The 19,204-nt window shown below is 39.1% G+C and overlaps 1 long non-coding RNA gene across 1 annotated transcript; it reads right to left on the bottom strand.

The window, feature by feature from the left end:
• Positions 1-685: 685 nt before the first annotated feature.
• On the bottom strand, positions 686-9,889 carry LOC131507038 (uncharacterized). Its single transcript, XR_009259282.1, has 2 exons — positions 9,590-9,889; positions 686-1,225 (listed from the first exon to the last, which is right to left on the bottom strand). It is a non-coding gene; the product is annotated as an uncharacterized LOC131507038 (long non-coding RNA).
• Positions 9,890-19,204: the final 9,315 nt, after the last annotated feature.

The following is a 19,204-nucleotide window of genomic DNA, read 5'->3' as shown; positions in this document are numbered from 1 at the left end:
GGATACAAAGAAGATCCTAAGAGCAGCTGAATGGAAATAGCAGGGCCCATTCAAAAGATAGTAGTAGTAGTAGTAGGGTGAAGTAGTCCCCTTCAAAATCCTGAGGAAAAATGAATTGGAGCCTAGAAATCCATCGTCAGCCAAGTTTTCCATCAACTAGGAATGCAGAGTAATACTTTAAGATATGCAGGATCTCTAAAAATGAGTCCTCTGTGCACTATTTCTCAGGACACTACTAGAGGTTGTTTTCCATAAAAAAAAAAAAGGGATCAAACAGTAAGGGAGGGAGTCCATGGATCTGAGTGAAACACGCTACAAAACACGAACAAGATAGGGGCGCCTGGGCGGCTCAGTTGGCTAAGCATCTGACTTCGGCTCAGGTCATGATCTCGTCGTTCATGAGTTTGAGCCCTGCGTCAGGCTCAGATCCTGGAGCCTCCTTTGGATTCTGGTCTCCCTCTCTCTCTGTCCCTCCCCCACTTGCATTCTGTCTGTCTCTCTCAAAAATAAATAAACGTTAAAAAAATTTAAAAACAGGAGCAAGGTAAAGGCCTTGTCTGGATGATGGTGAAGGAAAGTGTCAGTTTGATAGTTGTGTAACAGATGTGAGAACAGTCAGTCCAGATTAGAAAAATCAGCCCAGAGGTCTGTAAGAGATATGTTTTCAAAGTAAAAACACAACTGATATATTACCTGGTGTTGTGCATTTGACAGCTGAAAATTATGCTTCAAACAAGCCCAAATTAGAGATGTAATCAAAACACTATTTTTGTCTTCCATTGTTCTTTTACAGTTTTTCAGTAATTGATTCCTCCCACCCCTCCTTTCTTCTGGATAAATTCTCCAGACGTTCACATAGCTAATTGGCTCACTCTTAGAAAATAAAACCCTCCAGTGGCAGAAGCAGTCTAGTTGTTCACCAAGCCTGTTTCTTCTTCCTTTGCACAAATATATATTGCATTTCCCAGGCTCCCTTAGAGTGAGATGTGACCATGTGACTGGGTTCTGACCAGTGGAACGCAAGACAAAGTGATTGATGACATTTGGGGGCCTGGTTCACAAAAAAAATTCTGATAGAAGATGCTTTGTGTTCTTTCCCCTTCTATCAGGCTCATGCAGAAATGGATTTGGTGGCCTGTGAAGCTACAGGTTGATGATGGTGGGGCCATAAAATTGAAAGAGACTGGATTTCTGAAGTGCTGCTTGATGCTTGGAACATAGCCACCTGCCAATCAAAAAGAGACATTTCGTGGGGCCAAAAAATAAACTTCTATTGTCATGCCGTAGGAAAACAATTAGCAAAACTGTCCTCTGGAGACTTGAAAAGCAGACCATGTTTCTCCTCAGCCTATAGCTTTGGGGATAAGTTTAGGAAAAGAGTGATAGGCAATACCATGTGCTTTCAGCAATTTTACTAGAAAAGAGCGCAGGAAAGAATTGGCAGTTTGAAGCAGAAATGAAATTGTCTGTAGAGAAAGACCAGGAATTTGATCCTTTGAATTTGAAACTTTCCATTTCACATATGCTCTTAATATGTAAATTAGAATATCCATGATCTGTAACTAAACCATAACTACAATCATGCATTTGGTTTATCATGCAGTCTCCACCTGGCACTGAGGCAGACCAGCCGCTGTCAGTGGGAAAGGGGCAGGTGATTTTTTCTGTGCTTGCTGGCCACTTGTTTGCCACTTGCAAGCTGTTACTACTGATGCTGTGGGTTTTGGGGAGTGCAGTTTGGTGGGAGAAAGGGAAAAGTGGAGACAAAATTTCAGATTAGCCCTGATTCTGCTGTTAAGATGTTTGGAGCTGGTTTTCCTCTTAGGGCTGCTCTGGGGGTTCTGCAGGAACGCCCCCCCCCCCCCCCCACGCTGTGCTCACCCAGCTGCAGCACCCGCAGTAGGAGCGTGAGGCTGCTTCTCTACCTGTCCACGCAGCCACCATTTCCTATTGCCTCTTCCTTTAGAAGCTCAGTAGCCCTGCCAGAGAGTCCTCTTGAGCAGGGCAAAAAATGTCCCCAGGCTAGTTCTCTCCATGAGATCCTCAGCTCCTCTCCCAGAAGTATGTTGCTTCATTGCCCAAATAAGTCACCACCTGCCCCTCCTGCCTGCCTGTCAGATCTCAATCATCTCATGTCTCATACTCCAGGGAAGACATTAGGCTCTTTTTTGAAGCCCCTTTTTGCCAAGGGTAGCACGCTACCTTTTTCCCTCACAGAAAGTGAAACTCAGAGCCTAGTAGTGTGCATGGGTGTGTGTGCATGCACAAACACACACCCTTCTTTGGAAATCATATCTTCATTTCCAATCTCTTGACCTTTCTGTATCCTCCTGTGGTTTTGGAACTAACTGGTTCTCTGGTATCTCTTAAAATCTGTACTTTGGTTTGAAGTTTTTTGCATAGGAGATTTCATATGTAATATATTACAATGACTTAGCTGGCATTTTCAATTTAACAACCTGTTACACTGTATTAGAAAGAGTTTTATACTTCCGTTGGAAGATAATGGGAGAGAATTAGTGATAAGCACAGAGAAACCAATTATATAACAGGAATGTTGAAAATCAAGCAGGTTTTAGTTCCCTATAAAACAAAAAGCTGTGTAAGAAAGGAAACTAACTGCCTTCCTTCCACTCCACGTCCCACCCACACTATGGCAAGCTACTCCTTACCATTCAAGGAATGCAGTAATGGGGATGGGTTATCTTAGTCCTAAATATTTTTTGCAAATCTGTTTCCTATACTGTAAAGAAGCATGAAGATGATGGGTTTAAAAGGTGACCTTTTCTACATTAGAGTGATCATTCTAAAATATTAAAAACAAGCTAAAATAATGCATTTCTTTGTGTAATTTGGTATCCTTTTTAAAAAAAAAATTTTTTTTAACTTTTATTTATTTTTGAGACAGAGAGAGACAGAGCATGAACGGGGGAGGGTTAGAGAGAGGGAGACACAGAATCTGAAACAGGCTCCAGGCTCTGAGCTGTCCGCACAGCGCCTGACGCGGGGCTTGAACTCATGAACCACAAGATCATGACCTGAGCCGAAGTCAGACGCTTTAACCGACTGAGCCACCCAGGCGCCCCATCCTTTTTTTTTTTTTAAAGGAAAGTTTAGGTGTGGTTAATGGGCTCTTTGTCCCATTTCTTTTATTTATTTTTTATGAAGCTGTTTGTTTAATTCCAGTATCGTTAACATACAATGTTATATTAGTTTCAGGTATACAGTATAGTGATTCAACAATTCTAATTATTACTCAGTGCTCATCATGATAAATATACCCTTTAATTTTCATCACCTATTTTACCCATTTCCATAACCACGTCTCCTCTGGTAACCATCAGTTTGTTCTCTGTAGTTAAGAATGCATCCCAACATGTATAGCACTGCTGTCAACAATAGCCAAATTATAGAAAGAGCCCGAATGTCTATCGCCTGATGAATGGATAAAGAAGAGGTGGTGTGTACACACACACACACACACACACACACACACACACACACACTGGAATATTACTTGGTGATCAAAAAGAATGAAGTCTTGCCATTTGCAACAATGTGGGTGGAACTAGAGTATTATGCTAAGTGAAATAAGTCAGAGAAGGAAAAATATCATGATTTCACTCATGTGTGGAATTTAAGAAATACAACAGATGAACATAGGGGAAGGGAAAGAAAAATAAGATAAAAAGAGAGGGATGCAAACCATGAGAGTCTTAAATACAGAGAACAACCTGAGGATTGCCGGAGAGGAGCTGGGTGGGGAGATGGGCTAAATGTGTTAATGGGCATTAAGGAGGGCACTTGTTGGGATGAGCACTGGGTGTTATTTGGAAGTGATGAATCACTGGGTTCTACTCTGGAAACCAGTACTTCACTGTATGTTAACTAACTTGAATTTAAATTAAAAAAAAAAAAGAATTTTGGTTTGTCTTCTCTTTCTTTTTTCCCCTTTGCTCTTTTGTTTCTTAAATTCCACATATGAGTGGAATCATATGGTATTTGTTTTTCTCTGACTGATCTATGTCATTTAGCTTTATACTCTCTAGCTTTGTCCATGTTGTTGGAGATGGCAAGCTTTCATTCCTTTTTATGGCTAAATAATATTCCATTATAGATATACACCACCTCTTCTTTATGCATTCCTCTATTGATGGGCACTTCCATAATTTTTTTTAAAATTTATTCATTTTTGACAGACAGACAGAGACAGAGCATAAGCGGGGAAGGGACAGAGAGAGGGAGACACAGAATCCAAGGCAGGCTCCAGGCCCTGAGCCATCAGCATAGAGCCCAACACGCGACTCGAACTCACAAACTACAAGATCATGACCTGAGCTGAAGTCGGTTGCTCAACTGACTGAGCCATCCAGGTGCCCCATTCCATAATTTGGCTTCCATGATGTGGCTACTGTAAGTAATGCTGCAATAAACATAGGGGTGCATGTATCCCTTTGAGTTACTGTTTTTGTATTTTTTGGGTAAATACCCAGTAGTGCAATTACTGAATCCTAGGGTAGTTCTATTTTTAACTTTTTGAGGAACCTCCGTAATGTTTTCCATAGCAGATGCACCAGTTTGCATTCCCATCAATGGTACACGAGGGTTCCTTTTTCTGTAAATCCTCACCAACATCTGTTGTTTCTTGTGTTTTTGATTTTAGCCATTCTGACAGGTGTGATGTAATATCTCATTGTAGTTCTGATTTTCATTTCCCTGATTATCAGTGATTATGAGCAGCATCTTTTCATATGTCTGTTGGATGTCTGAATGTCTTCTTTAGAGGAATGTCTGTTCATGTCTTCTGCCCATTTTTTAAGTGGATTATTTGTTTTTTGGGTGTTGAGTTGTATCAGTTTTTTATATATTTTGGGGACTAACCCTTTATCAAATATGTCATTTGTATCTATCATCTCCCATTCAGTAGGTTGCCTTATAGTTTTGTTGATTATTTTCTTCTCTGTGCAGAAGCTTTTAATTTTGATGTAGTCCCAATAGTTGATTTTTGCTATTATTTCCCTTGCTTGAGGAAACATATCTAGAAAAGTGTTGCTGTGGCTGATGTCAGAGAAAATGCTCCCTGTGCTTTCTTCTAGGATTGCTATGTTTTCAGGTCTCATATTTAGGTCTTTAATCAATTTTGAGTTTATTTGTGTGTATGGTGTAAGAAAGTGGTCCAGTTTCATTCTTTTGCACATAGCTGTCCAGTTTCCTCAATACTATTTGTTGAAGGGACTGTCTTTTTTCCCGTTGGATATTCTTTCCAGCTTTGTTGAAGATTAATTGACCGTATGTTTGTAGGTTCATTTCTGGGTTTTCTGTTCTGTTCTATTGGTTGCGTGTCTGTTTTTGTGCCAGTACCATACTATTTTGATTACTACTGCTTTGTAATATAACTTGAATTCTGGAACTGTGATACCTCCAGTTTTGTTTTTCTTTTTCAAGATTGATTTGGCCAGTTGGGGTCTTTTATGGTTCCATACAAATATTGGGATTATTTGTTCTAGTTCTGTGACAAATGCTGTTGACATTTTGATAGGGATTGCATTGGATGTGTAGATTGCTTTGAGTAGTAGAGACATTTTAACATTTGTTCTTTCAACCCATGAGAATGAGACGTCTTTCCATTTCTTTGCCCCATCTTGAATTTCTTTCATCAGTGTTTTATTTATAGTTTTCAGAGTACAGGTCTTTCAACCCTTTGATTAGGTTTATTCCTAGGTATTTTATTATTTTTGGTGCTATTGTATATCAAATTGTTTTCTTAATTTCTCCTCTACTTCATTGTTGGTATACAGAAATGCAACAGATTTCTATATGTTGATTTTGTGTTCTGCAACTTTACTGAATTCATTTATCAGTTCTAGTTGTGTTTTGGTGGAGTCTTTCAGGTTTTCTGTGTATAATATGCCATATGCATATAGTAAAAGTCATATGCAAATAGTAAAAATTTTACTTCTTCCTTACAAATTTGGATATCTTTAATCTCTTTGTTGTCTGATTGCTATTGCTAGCACTTCCCCACACTATGTTGAATAAAAGTGGTGAGAGTGGATATCCTTGTCTTGTTCCTGACTCTAGGGGAACAGTTTTTCCCCATTGAATAAGATGTTTGCTGTGAGATTTTAGCATAAGGACTTTATGTTGAGGTATGTTGTCTTTAGACCTACTTTGTTGAGGTTTGTAATCATGAATAGATATTGTATTTTGTCAAATGCTTTTTGGTTGATTTTTTAATATTGAACCACCCTTGCATCCCGGGAATAAATCCCACTTGATTGTAACGAATAATTTTTTTTTTTTAATGTTTTGCTGGATTTGGCTTGCTAGAATTTTTGCATCTGTGTAAATCAGGGATATTGACCTGTGGTTCTCTGTTTTGCTCAAAAACCGTCTTTGCCCTTCCTACCTCGTCAATGTGTTCTCTTCTCTACCTTAGTTGTAGAGTTTTTTCTGACAGTCTTTGAGTCTATTTCTGGGTTATTTACAGTGATGTGAGTGTTATCTAGTTGTATCCATGGGACATGTGACCTTAGGGTCCTTCTACTCCACTGTCTTCCCATCCTCCCGGTCCATGCCATTTCTAATAACAGAAACCTCCAGTTAAGTTCTCGTAGCTCGTTTTCCCTGACGTCTAATCATTTCCCAAGCATAGTCAATCCTGTGCTGCTTCCATGGCTGACACTCTAGAAGGTTGAAGTTAAGAATGGCTTGCCAGATTATCCCTTAATCCTGAAATACATTGTAAGGCAAATGTAGGAAGAAAATGAGCATATTCACAAATAAGAAAGGCTACATCTTTAAAGGTTCCCCACTTTTTTCATCTGTAGAAAATCCTTACTTTGCAGGTTAGGGTTTTCTATCAGTTGAGTAAAGGATAATTGTCACTGCTTTTCTCTGCTCACATAGGCAGAGTCATTTGCCCCATTTTCTGTGACTATCTTACTGTTAATAGCACATCTCACGCTGCATTGTCAATCGTGTGTTCAATGGCATCCTTCTACTATAAGAGAACTCCTGTTAAGGATCCTGTTCATTTTCATCTCCCATGTCTAAGAACAACGCCTGAAACAAAGGACCCAATAAATGTTGAATGAGTGAATAAGTGATTGAATGAGCAATGACAGAAAACTAGATGAACGCAAATATAATTCACTTTTGCCAACATTTTGAATCTTATTATAATTGTTTGTATGTATTTGTTTCTTCCTTTCCACTGTGAGCACTAGAGGGTATGAATCCTGTTTTACTTACTCCATTGGCTCTAGCACGTCGCACTGTGCCTGGTGCCTAAAATGTGGCAGTTGTTCATCACCATTTTCAAGATGAAGAAATGAATTCATTAATTTATGAGATGTGTAAGAATAGGCACCTACTGTCTGTATCTCATGCTTTTGTTATACCAGTTCTTGTCCTTTTTAGGGACTCAATACTATAGTTGAAATCCAAAAAAAAAAAAAAAAGATTTGGGAGCAGATCTCTTCTGCTACTACCTTCATCACCTTCGAAATACTTACTTTGTTTTTTAAGATAATAACATTTGCTTTTTCTTATCTTGTCCTTTCTTGTTTTTTCTCTCTCTTTGTAGGTAACCCAGATTTTGAACGAAGACCGTGTTTATAAGAGTAGTTAGAATAAGCCTTCTATAGAAGTGATACTTTGGTTTATAAGCCCCAGCTTTTTTGTCCAGTCAGTGCTGTTGGTATTGAATGACTTAATGAAAATGCCTGGGGCTTGCAGATTAAAGAGCTAGGTTATTACATGGGCTTCTTTCCTGAAAAATATTTATTGCAGAATGTTCGTGGCACTAAGTAAAAATAGATAAAATAGTAGCATTTTCTAAGCCCTGATCTTATATGCACACAAGTGCCCTGCTCTTATTTTAACCCTGGCTTAGCACTGCTCAACCACAGAAGTACCAAATCTTCCTTTTGGGGCAAAAAGAACAAATTGCTTTTTCCTTGTTCATAAGACAGATGGAGTATCCAAAGATTGGCTCTATGTTGCACACTCTGAAACCAGTCTTAGGCCTATGGTCTGTTTTTCTGTATAAAAGAAAACCACTAGAAGGATACATTTTAAAAATCAGATTGTTACAGGTAGTTGAAAATTTAGTTTGCCCTCAGCTTAAAAAACAAAAACAAAAAGAAAACATTGTAGGGGCACCTGGGTGGCTCAGTCGGTTAAGCGTCCGACTTCGGCTCAGGTCATGATCTCGCGGTCCGTGAGTTCTAGCCCCGCGTCGGGCTCTGTGCTGACAGCTCAGAGCCTGGAGTCTGCTTCAGATTCTGTGTCTCCCTCTCTCTCTCTGCCCCTCCCCTGTTCATGTTCTGTCTCTCTCTGTCTCAAAAATAAATAAACGTTAAAAAAAAAATTAAAAAAAAAAAAGAAAACATTGTAGCCTGCAAAGCAGGAGGAAAGGAAAAATTTGAGCATATCAACACGGACTAAATCTGTCATGCTCAACTGTGCAACAGAACAAAATGAGATGAGTATTAGTGGCAGTTGAGAAAAATAGCTTTTCAAATTCAGTTTTTTTTATGAGAGTAATTTAGGAAGTGTAGTATAAGAGTCATTAAGCACAAAATACCATAAACGTCAGTGTGAGTTGTATTCAGCTTTTGTTTGGCTCACTGAGTGACATACCATACCTTAAATCTGATGAAGAAGCTCTTTTGAAGGCTATAAAGGGAGAGGCATTAAAGCAAACTCTTCAAGCAGCACTGGGTTCTTTAGGGTTAGGGGTTCCTAAAACAACATTTGCCCATCTCATTGAGGAGAGAGAAGAGATAAGAGGAAGCCTTTGCTTCCAACCCCATGAATGAAGCAGTATTAAGAAGAACCTTCTTATGAGCCAGCCACCCATCTGCCATTGGAAAAACAAGAGGGACATGGGCAGGGACGCCTGACTGGCTCAGTCAGTAGAGCATGCAGCTCTTGACCTGAGGGTGGTGAGTTCAAGCTTTATGTTGGGCATAGAGATTACTTAAAAAAAAAAAAAAAAGAGGGATGTGGGCAGGAACAGTGAGCTTGTGGACCACAGTTTCAAGGAGGGAGGTAGGAGGAGGAATGAAACGTGAATCACCAGGCTGTGACAGAAGGAAATGTGAGTTTAAACACAGCTGTTTGCTCAGAGACTCCTGCAGGATTATATCCGTTATTGTGTTGGGATGGGATGAAAAGAGAGGTGTTCCCCTCCCCCTCACTTCTGCCAGCCCTAAAAGTTATGGAGTGTGAAGCATGAGCTCCCTTGTAAATATTGGTTTGAAAGTCTCACCAACTCTAGAGAGTTTAAAAACCAGGGAAATGCACTATAAATCTAAGATCTCAAGGGAAAAGTATATTTTTATGAGTCCATGTTTATTGAATACTTGCAGAGAGCAGTACAGTATGACCATTTTAACCTCTGTCCAAATGCTCCCTATTTTTGACTCACGTAACTTCATTTTAATTGCATCACATGCCTTGCCCTTAGAATGAAACCTTAACACTTCATACTTGTAGTACATCACCACCCCACTCTTCCTTTACCTGTACTTCTCCAAATCTGCACAGAAAGATATGGCAGCACCATACAATCTAGCCTTACCATAACTCTTTTATGTAAGTTTTTTGCACCCACTTGGTTCCTCTGAAAATTTTCCATGGTAGTCTCACCGTCAAGCCTCTATTTGCTTTGTAATGCATCTTCATCCAGACTTACAGTTGTACCTCAAGATCTGGCCACATTGAGCGGGGCCTCTAAAGTTTGGGTCAAGTCAGACTTCTCTAGCCTTCCTTAGCTCTCCAGCTCACACAGATGCCCCTTTCTCTAAATCTGGAACCTCTGTGCTGCCCTCCGAGACAGCTGTGTCTGTCCTCCCCAGTTACTACACATTTTCTCAAGTATTTTCTGGTCTCCTTGGCTGCAGATTCCATTGTATTCATCACAGAGTTTTGTTTGTTTTTATGGAATTTTGATGTGTTGTGTGGCAACATCTGTGCTGAGTGTGTGTGTGTGTGTGTGTGTGCGCGCATGACTGGGAGAGAGAAGAAAAGTTTTCTTTTTTTTTTTTTCTTTCATTCCAAAGCATACTTGTTTATTCATTCTTCCCTCCACTCTTGGCAGAAACATCAGTGAACAACCTCTACCACCCCCCCTTTCCACATCTGGGGACGAGAATGGGCAGACACCCTATAGTCCTGCATCATTCCTCTGTGCTGTTCCTCTGCTTGCATAACTTTGGCTCAGAGACAGAGTGAGCACAGCTGGCTGAGTGGTTGCCTGAGGTCAGTAGAGTGATCTACATGCTCAGTCAGTGTCAGGCATTCTAAGATGAGCTGAGGCAGAGGAAGAGTTTCTAGTTAGGAAAACAGAAGATGATAATTCAAAATTCTTCTGTGTTTAATGAGGCAGAATCCCTTTAAAACCGTAGCATGTAGTTTATGGTATCAATTTCATGTATTCACTCATTATTTATTAATTCATCTGTCCTGTATTAAGGTCTGTGTGAATAAATTTAGTAGGGAGGTGCAGCAGTTATGTGTTGCCATAATAATGCTGCATGGCAAACAGTAGGATACAACAACTAGTTCATGATTCTGAGTCAAATGGATAGTTTTTCTAGCTGAGCTTACTCATTTACCTGTTATCAGCTGGCAATTCAACAGGGCACTGGCAAGCCTGGAGGGCTTTGGCTAAGACAAATGAGACAACTTGGATTCCTTTCATGTGGTCTCTCATCGTCTGGCAGCTTACCCTGAGCTCGTTCACATGATGGTGAGGATCCAAGATGTCAAGGGCAATTAACAAGATCTCTTGAGACATAGCCTCAGAACTGACACAGAATCACTTCTGTCATGTTCTGGTGGCCAAAAGTAAGTCTAAAGTACAGCCCAGATTCGAGGTAGGGGTGGAGCAGATGGGGAATAAACTCCATCTCTTCAGGGGAAGAGCTGAAGAGTCATATTGTGAAGGACATGGGCCCTGAGAGATCTTTTGGGCCATCCACTTGATCTACTGCAAGGAGCTAGGCACAACGCCTGGTTTGAATATAATGTGATGAGGACTAAAAAGGAGCATGTGTGCAGTGGAAAAAATATTTTTTATAATGTTCTTCTACCTTCATTAAATTGTTTTTAAAGGAACAAGAGGAAGAAGGGTATAGGAAAGAGGCCAATAAACGATTTCAGCTCTCTTCCTCCTCTTTGCCACAATACACACAAAGACACTGTGGGAAATCTCAGTGGTGTTCAAGACTTGCCTGGGGCAGCCACTCCAAAGACGTAGTACTGAGCCATTTGGAAGTCAGATCTGCCTGCAGAGGTAGTGTGAATCCTGTATTGTTTCTCCAGCAACGAAGGTGCTATTTGGAAACTAAGCTCTTACTGAAAACTTCAGGTACTTTCCTGGGTCTTCAGGGAAGGCTTTTCTGGGTTACTTTTTGGTTTCTGGAGTCACTGTTGGATGCTAAGCTTCATTTCATTTTCTCATTCTGCATTTGTCACTTGGTCTCATTAGATTTCTGGGTCTCACTTGTCTGTCTGATTTAGACTCTTGTAAACTCCCAAGGCAGAGATGGCTGCCTGCTATATTTTACAAAACTTAGTAAATGCTAGCTAGCTATGGCTTTAAATCAATGAATCTTACACTTACTTATCTTGTAACTCAGAACTTTCTGCATCATACCAATAACCTCTCAAAATGTCAATTTGCTGCTTACCTTTGGGTGTTGGTACAGGAAAAGAGTCAATTAATTGTTCTCAACTGCAGTCCCTGTGGACATCACTGTAGCCCACAGCTCTGGAAAATGAAGTGAGGGGAGCAATTCATGGTTGACGGAACTAGCTAACCCCAAAGAGGTGTTTGAAACTCTTGAGTTACAATCTTCTTGTCCTTTTTTGAACTTCCAACACTATCCTGTTTTCAGAAGATATAAACTGAAAAGAATTGGAACTTTCTGGTTCTAAGGGTGTCATCTTACTGGAATGGGGTTGCAGCAGCATTTTCTCTAGAAAATACGTAAGAATAAGGTTGGGTGCCTGGGTGTCTCAGTCAGTGAGGCAACAGCCTCTTGGTCTTGGCTCAGGTCATGATCTCACAGTTTGTGAATTCGAGCTCTGCATCGGGCTCTGCGCTGACATTGCGGAGCCTGCTTGGGATTCTTTCTGTCTCCTTTCTCTCTGTCTCTCTCTGTCTCTGTCTGCCTCTACCCTGCTTGCATTCTCTCTCTCTCAATAAATAAATAAACTTAAAAAATTTTAATAAAAGAAAGAAATATTTAAGAATAAGGTAGGCAAACTCATGTTTGCTGGCCTGGATGAATTCTGCGATACCACGTTCAGAAAACATTTTTTGAGGTTACTGGTTTTCCTTTGTTCTTTGCTTTTGACACACTCATGTTAAGTCCACTTTCTTAACAAAGAGTATACATGAATTTGTGTACATACATACACATGACACTCAGAATAAGAAGCAAAGCTAGGGGTGCCTGGGTGGCTCAGTCGGTTGGGTGTCTGACTTCAGCTCAGGTTTGTGAGCCGCAAATCTTGTGTGCTGCAAATCTTGCAGTTTGTGAGTTCGAGCCCCGTGTCCAGGGGCTCAGAGCCTGGAGCCTGCTTCCAATTCTCTGTCTCCCTCTCTCTCTGCCCCTCCCCTGTTCACGCTCTGTCTCTCAATAATAAATGAGTGTTAAAAAAAATAAAAAGAAGCAAAGCTAAAATATATTCTGACAGCCTCTGGTTGAAACTATTTATTTTCCAGGCAAGTAGACAGAATCAAACAACAACAACAACAAATCTTGCACAATATCTAGCCAGTTGCCAGTTGTGTGAGAGGTATCCTGACTCTCTGTATATTCAAACTGCACGGTTTATGGAAACTTCCATTTTACACATAGAATGGCTTAGAATTAGTGGAATCATCATCCAGAAACTTGTACTGTAGTGTTTTGTTCTGTTCTGTTTTGTTTTCAAAGAAAGACAGCACTTTACTTTGAAAAAGACCTACACTCTGCTTGTGGAAGCAGGCATCAGAAGGGGTGTACTTTGTGAGTTACCCTCAGGTGGTAGATGGAGGGTTATCTCTTGTACTGTAGTCTGTCGGAAGGAATGCTGTGTCCCAGCCAAGTGCACAGTGGCACATGACATAGAGGCAGAGCCAGCTGAAGGAGGAGGCCTAGCATGTGTTAATCTACATTTATCTATAATTTAGACCATAAGCAGCTCTTCTCAGCCCAAAAACATTTCCACCTTTAGATGCTTCCCATTTTGCCTGGGAGAGTTCTGTTTTATCCCTGTTGTCCTGGCATGCTTAACTTTCACTTTAAAAAGTGTCCCTGTTTAGACAATACACTATTCAGTCACCCTTGCTATCAATATAGTGGGAATGACACTACTTCTTTATGTCACCTAGGGTTTCCATTCTTCAAAGTTCCTTACACTTACTTAATAGAAGTAGTATGTAGAGATCCCAAACCTCCAAAAAAACTTTATCATACATTGCAAATAGGAAACGAGGCAGGATTTGATGAGTGTGAGGGGGATAATGAAGGAGAGTCTTGAAAGGGAAATCACGAGGCTACCAAAGGCAGACTCCTTCTACCTTCCGCTGGTGCCAGAGCCAAAGTTCAGTGGGAGACCAGTAACCTTGCAGGTGGTGGAAGGCCAACAAAGTTTATTGCTCAAACTGCCTTGATTAAGAGACAAATGCTTCCTCATTCTCTATGCTGAAAGAGCCAATACACATTTAAAAGTACTACCAAGGCCTCGGGAACTTTTTTCTTTTCTTAAAAAAAAAAAAATTGGTCAATATTTTGTTTAGAGTCTTAACCCTTTTAAAATAATTTAATATGTATTAAAAATTCCTCTCTCCCACCTTATCTTTTCTCTTCAGTTTATGTTGAAGAACTTGTGTAGAGTGACCTGTAGAGTTTCTTAAATTTACTCTGTTTAACATGGACATCTGTCCTGTGAATCTCTTGTAATTTGGCAGCTGGAGCCCAAAACCTGATCAGAGTATAGAGGTGTTGCTCTCTTCCCTCAAGGCAAATACTGTCTGGACTGTACTTTTCTGATGTTAGCAGTCATTCGTGTCCATTGCCTAACTCAGAGGTGAGCAAAGCTTTGTGAGCCAAGTGATCCCCAGCTCCTGTTTCTGTAAATAAAGTTTTATCAGAATGCACCTGTGGACATTTGTTTATACATTATCCATGCTGCTTTTTCTCTAATAACAGAATTGGGTAGTTGTAATTGTGGCCATGGGCCCTGCAAAGCCAACAATATTTATTATCAACCTCCTTGTGGAACAGCGTGTTGGTCCCTGGACTCATTCATTCATAAATTGATGATTTCAACATGGCAGTAACGCTATTCTATATGTTTGTGTGTTTGTGTGTGTCATCTTTTAAAATACAAAAGACCTCCAGAAATCATACTGCTACTTCCATTCTAATATAGGATTACAGGATTTTTACTTAAACACTTTTAAATTTTTATGTCCTTTCTTAAACATCAAGAATCCTGGTTCTCAAAAACACAGGGATTATTGAATTTTTTTCACTTGTGGATATATATCTTTTTTTTGAGGTATAATTTATATGCAACATTATATTAATTTCAGATGTACGACATGATTCAGTGCTTGTATACAGTTTTGCCAAATGATCACCATAAGGAGACTACTTAACATCTGTCACCACAATTAGAGAATTTTTTTGTGATGAGAACTTTTAAGACTGACTCTCTTAGCAACTTTCAGATTTGCAATACAGCATATTAACTATAGTTGTCATGCTGTACATTACATCCCCATGACTTACTTATTTTATAATTGGGAGTTTATACCTTTTGACCTTTACCCATTTTGCCCATTCCCCCATCCAGTCCCCTCTGGCAATCACCAGTTTGTTCTCTGTAACTATAAGTTTTTGCTTTGTATATTTTGACATTCTGTTGTTTGGTGTGTACACATTGAGGATTGTTATGTGTTTTTGGAGAATTTACACCTTTATCATTATGTAATGCCCCTTTTTATCATAACCTCATAACTTTGCTTTCTCTGAAGTCTGCACTACCTAAAATTACTTTCATCTTTTCTTGGATTAGTGTTAGCATGGTTTATTATTTTTTTAATGTTTGTTTATTTATTTTGAGAGAGAGATAGCATGTGCTTGCATGAATGGGGGAAGGGCAGAGAGAGAGGGAGAGAGTCCGAAGTAGGCTCTGTGCTGACACCACAGAGCCTGATGTGGGGCTTGGTCTAATGAACTGTGACATCATGACCTGGGCCGAAATCAAGAGTTGGACACTTACCCAGCTGAGCTACCCAGGTGCTCCAGTATTAGCATGGTTTATTTTTCTCCATTCCATTCACTTTAATTGATATGACTCTTTATATTTAAAGTGGGGCCTTATGGGCAACATGTAGTTGGGTCTTGTTTTTTGCTACACTCTTACGCTGACAGTCTCTGTTGATTAAAAATTTGGTGTATTTAGACCACTGACATTCAAAATGACTATTGAGGGGTGCCTAGGTAGCTCAGCTGGATAAGTCTCCAACTCTTGAGTTTGGCTCAAGTCATGATTTCAGGGTTTGTGAGTTGGAGCCCCACATCAGGCTCTGCGCCGACAGCAGGGAGCCTGCTTGGGAACCTCTCTCTCTCTCTCTCTCTCTTGCATCTTCCCCACTCTCTTTCTCAAAATAAATAAACATTAAAAAAATAAGGTGACTATTGATATTGTTGGATTAATATCTTCCATATTTGTCACTGTTCTCTATTAGTTGCTTTTGTTCTTTGTTCCTGCTTATTTCTTCTACTTTTTTTCTGAGTTTTGTGGTTTCAATCGAGCATATTATATAATTCCATTTTTTCTTATTGTTTAACATATCAATTATACTTTTTAAAAACTCTTTTTAGTGGCATACTAGCTTTTGCAGTATACATTTACAAGTAAATGTCCATTTTTAAATAGCGCTGTATTGCTTTGTGGGTAGTCCGGCTACTTTATAATTACAAAATAATCCCAGTTTCTTCCGTCTCTTTACCATTACTGTTGTCCATTTAACTTATACACAAGTTTGTATGTGTGTATATATATATATATGTATATATATTATATACGTATACATATGTATATATATTATATACGTATACATATGTATATATATTATATACGTATACATATGTATATATATTATATACGTATACATATGTATATATATTATATACATGTATATAATATATATACAATCAACTGCATTTTTGCTATTATTATTTTAAGAAAATGTTACCTGTTAGATCAATTGAGAGTAAGAAAGATAAAAGTTTTTATTCTGTGTTGACTTATTGCTTCTCTTATGCTTTTCCATTTTTTATGTAGACCCAAGTTTCTGGCCTATATCATCTTCCTTCTCTCTGAAGAACTTCTTTTAACATTTACTGCAAGCAAGTCTATTGGCAACAAGTTCCTTCAATTTTTGTTCATCCGAGAAAGTCTCTATTTTTCCTTCTTTTGAAAGATAATTTCATAGGTTACAGAATTCTAGGGTTTTTTTTTTTTTTCTCTCAGCACTGAATATTTCACTCCACTTCCTTCTTGCTTTCCTGGTTTCTGAGAAGAAGCCAATGTAATTTATATCTTTGCTTTTCTATAGCATTTTTTTTCCCTCTAGCTTCCAGCAGGATTCTTTCTTTCTTTTCCTCCTCAATAACTCCCTCCCCTCCTCTTCCACTGAAGCATAATTGACATGAAGTGTTCTACTGGTTTCAGGTGTACAGCATAATGATTCAACAACTCTGTAAATTACTCAGTGTACACCATCGGAAGGTTATTTCTTTGCCTTTGATTTATTTTTTTTTACCATTAGAATATAACATGCCTGGGTGTAGATTTTTTGGGGTGTTTATCCTGATTTGAGTTCTCAGAGCTTTCTGGATCTGTAGTTTGGTATCTGACATTAATTTTGGGAAATTCTTAGTTGTTACTGTTTCTTGCTGTCTTCCTATTCCTTCTGGTATTCCCATTATGTGTATGTTACGCCTTCTGTAGTTCTCCCAAACTTCTTGACTATTGTGTTCCCTTTTTTTTTTTCTTCAGTATTTTTTGTCCTTGATTTTACAGTTTGGAAATATCTATTGAGATACCCTCAAGCTCAAAGATTCTTCCCTCAGCCACGTCCAGTCTGTTAACGAGTCTGTCAAAGACATTCTTCATTTCTGTTATAGTATTTTGATCTCCATCATTTCATTCCGATTCTTTCATAGAATCTTCATCTCTCTGCTTACATTGTCCATTAATTATTGCATTCTTTTTACTTTATTTATTAGAACTCTGAGCATATTAATTATAATTGTTTTAAATTTTCAGTCTAATAATTCCAGTCATCCCTGCTAGATGAGTCTGGTTGTGATGCTTGCTCTGTCTGTTCAGATTGTGTTTATTTTCTTTTTAGTATATCTGTAATTCTTTCTTGATAGCCATACATGATACACTGGGTAAAAGGAACTTCTGTAAATAGGCCTTTAGTAACGTGGTGGTTACATGTGTGTGTGGGGGGGATGTTCTATAGTCCTGTGATTAGGTCTCTCTTTTTTTTTAAATTTTAAAAAATATTTATTTATTTTTGAGAGAGAGACAAAGTGTGAACAGGGGAGGGGCAGAAAGAGAGGGGGACAGATTCTGAAGCAGGCTCCAAGCTCTGAGCTGTTAGCACGGAGCCCAATGTGGGCTTGAGCCCATTAACCATGAGATCATGACCTGATCCGGAGTCAGACACTCAACTGACTGGGCCACCCAGGCGCCCCAGGTCTCTGTCTTTTTTGAGCCTGTTCCTGTTTCTCAGTTTTTTTCTCCTTTTTGCGTGGGACGGGATTAGCTAGAGTGAGCTAGTACGGGTATTTTCCTTTTCTTAGTTAGGTTAGTGTTTGATAAAGCCCTAATAGTTTAGGCTCTGATAAAATAGTTTCTCCTGAGGACAAACCATATTAAGAAGAACAGAATGCTCTAGAGTATTTTTAAAATTCCAGTTTCCTCCCTGGTGCTGGTTCCCACAGAAGTTCCTGCTTGAGGGTTTCTGCTCTGGTAAGTGTGGCTCTGTATCTCCCGTTTTGTACTTCAATTTTGGGGACATCAGTTTTCCCTGTGACATCACTTCTTTGATGGATATGAGAAAAGTTGTTTTTACTTTTCACTTTGTTCAGTATTTTACCTGTGGCTAGAACAGAATGATGACTTTCAAGCTCCTTACGTGCTGGACTGGAAACCAGAAGTCTAGTCCTTCTATTTTAATGCTCACTTAGTAATTATTATTATTATTTTTTTTAATTTGAGAGAGAGTAGGAGTGGGAGAGAGGAGCAGAGGGGGAGAGAGAGAGAGAGAGAGGGAGAGAAAATCTTAAGCAGGCTTCACACTCAGTGCAGAGCCTGATGTTGGGCTCGACCCATGACCCTGGGATCATGATTTGAGCCGAAATCGAGAATCAGATGCTCAACTCACTGAGCCACCCAGGCACCCCAATCCTCACTTAGTCTTAACTCTATAAGTAAGTGTATATTTAATCATCATCATAGTTCTACTCTACCAATTTGGGTTGTCTAAATATTTTTTTCTGAGATATCTCAGAATGAGCACATGAGATCAATATCCTCTTAGTTCTTACATATTGATAATGTTTTTATCTTTTGTTTTGAAAGTTAAATTTTGCTAGTTAAAAATTCTTAGATTATGTCTTTTTTTCTTTAGTATCTTAAATATGTTCTTCCATTTATTCAAGGGTATTAGTCTGCTGACAAAAAGTTTAGTGGTAACTATGGCTGGCAGACCTTAGGTGATCTCCGATACCAATATTTTTTTCTCCTGCTATCCATGTCTCTATTTAATCCCCTTCTCTTGTATGTGAATAGACCTGTGACCTGCTTCTAGCCAACAGAATATGGTAATCTAGCCAACAGATAAGATTAGGTTGCATTAAATAAGGTTCATCTTTGGCAGATTGAAGGAAGAGTCTTCTTTTGTTTTTGTTTTTGGCTTTGAAGAAGTAAGTTTTCATGTCTTGAGAGGGTCTACAGAGTGGGCCATGTGGCAAGAAACTGTAGGCAGCCTCCAAGAGCTGAGAGAGACCCTTGACCAATAGCCAGCAAGAGAGCAGGGATTTCAGTTATACAACCGCAAGGAACTAAATTCTTCTAACAACGTGAATTAATCTGAAAGCATTTTTTCTGCTAG

The sequence above is a fragment of the Neofelis nebulosa genome, chromosome 3, assembly GCF_028018385.1.
Source record: "Neofelis nebulosa isolate mNeoNeb1 chromosome 3, mNeoNeb1.pri, whole genome shotgun sequence".
In the NCBI taxonomy this organism is placed as follows: domain Eukaryota; kingdom Metazoa; phylum Chordata; class Mammalia; order Carnivora; family Felidae; genus Neofelis; species Neofelis nebulosa.
Note: the sequence above shows the minus strand (reverse complement) of the source record. Positions and strands in the feature narration are given on the sequence as shown.